The following is a 2,130-nucleotide window of genomic DNA, read 5'->3' on the forward strand; positions in this document are numbered from 1 at the left end:
GATAGATAGATAGATAGATAGATAGATAGATAGATAGATAGATAGATGGATCGATGGATGGATGGATGGATGATGGATGGATGGATAGATAGATAGATACACACACACACACACACACACACATATATATATGTTTATTTATGAGGGTATATGGGAGTATGAATACATATGTGAATGTATATATGTGTACAGGTATACATAGAGGGCACAAGACTAATTTAATGCAAAGGGATGATAATTAAAAGGTGAAATTATGATGTGACAGAGGAATATAATAAGAGGAGATAGGGACAGACAGATTGTGGTAACCTATCTCATATAGAGGAGACAAGGAAAAATGGTTATAGTGGAGGGGAAGAGCAGGAAGGCAAAATAGTATTGCTTAATCTTATTCTCATTGAATTTGGCTTAAAGAGGGAATGACATACACTCTAAATAGGGTATCTCACCTTACAGGACAATAGTGGGGAGAGGGATGAGAGCGGGGTCGATGGAAGGGAAGGCAGGCTGTGTGTGGCAGGGGAGGGAAGTTGGAAGCACCTACTTTTGAAAGGGGACATGATCAAAGTAGAGAACAGAAAAAGTGGGAGGTGGGATAGGAGAGAGGGAAATGTAGTCAGTCTTTTACAATATTTCACCATGGAAACGTTTTGCATGTACACATGTACAACCTATGTTGAATTGCTTCTCTTCCCAGTAAGGGTGGGTGACAAGGGAGGAAGGGAAAGAATCTGGAATTCAAAGTTTTAAAATTAAATGTTTAAAATATATATGTATACACACAGTATTATCAATATTATTTTACGTGTAAATGGGAGATAATATTTACAGGCACTGGGGCATAGAGATCCATTGTGTGCTACTGGACAGTTGGAGGGGTATGGGAGAAGATATGGGAGAGAGCAGATTGGAGCTGGTGAAATCCAGTGGGATCGCTATTTTGGGGATAAATGGGGAGAAAATGTGTAACTCAAAGTCTTGCAGAAATGAATGATGAAAACTAGAAGTTAATAAAGCATTTGGTTGAAAAAAAGAAAATTAGACTTTTTTTTATTTTTGGTTGGGAGAAGCGACTACTGTTACAAGAGTTGTCACCTCATGGATTGTTATTTATATTCCCTTCCCTGCGGAGTTTCAATAAGACAATTATTTTACCAAAGGAAAGGAGATTGGTTGAATAAAAGAAAGATGTCACCCAAAGGGAGCATATTGGACAGAATTGATTACAGTGAGGTGGAAGTTCTCTTGTCACCTTTTTACCATATACCCAACAAATTGCTAGAAATATAACATCATGGTGAGGCTGAGGGAAATTCTGGAAAAATATTTTATGAGAATTAGAAGATAGAGATCATTGTTTCTTATTTAATTATTGAATATATTTGTTAGTGATCCACATCTATAAATTTATTGATAATTGTTTTGATTTTTAAATATCTGCAAGGGGTTGTAGATAAAAAAAAGTTGCAACTAAAATAGCATGAATGCTTTCAGCTAAAAGCATGGCTAATACATATGTCTGTATAATATGTGAGTCATACATCATATAATATAGTATAGTAATTGCATGCAAGACTGTATTGTATAAAATCATTAATAATATAATTAAGTAGTGTATCTAGAAGTTCCAGAAATAAAGATTTTTTAATGCAGGATTAAATTAAGTTTTTTGCTTATAAATAAATTAAAATCCAGTGATCTTATAATTCCCTTAATAAATGGTATTAAGTGGAAGAAATAAAAATACAGTATCTCCTGAATGTCATCTCCGATTCTTTTTAATGAATATCATCCTCTTACTAGCAATGACAATTAGAATTTGTTATATACCTAATATGTTCAAGATACTATGCTAGATGAAAAGGGGAAAAATGACAAAAATAACACCTTAGCATGCAAGGCCTTACATTCTTCCTGAGAGTCATAATAAAGCACTCCACCCTACCCCCAAATCTTGTAGTGTCAATTTGAGATTTACAACAATTCAAGTATTTCCCCTGATTATATTTACTTAAAAATTTAACTAGGTAACTGTATGACATATTAGATAGTATCTGCTGGCACTGGAGTCAGGAAGATCTGAGTTCAATTCCAGCCTCAGATCCTCCTTAGTTATATAATCCTGTGCTA

Source organism: Petaurus breviceps, unplaced genomic scaffold (assembly GCF_028583685.1).
Source record: "Petaurus breviceps papuanus isolate PSGF00001 unplaced genomic scaffold, PetGlider_PUasm1.0 213, whole genome shotgun sequence".
NCBI classification, from domain to species: domain Eukaryota; kingdom Metazoa; phylum Chordata; class Mammalia; order Diprotodontia; family Petauridae; genus Petaurus; species Petaurus breviceps.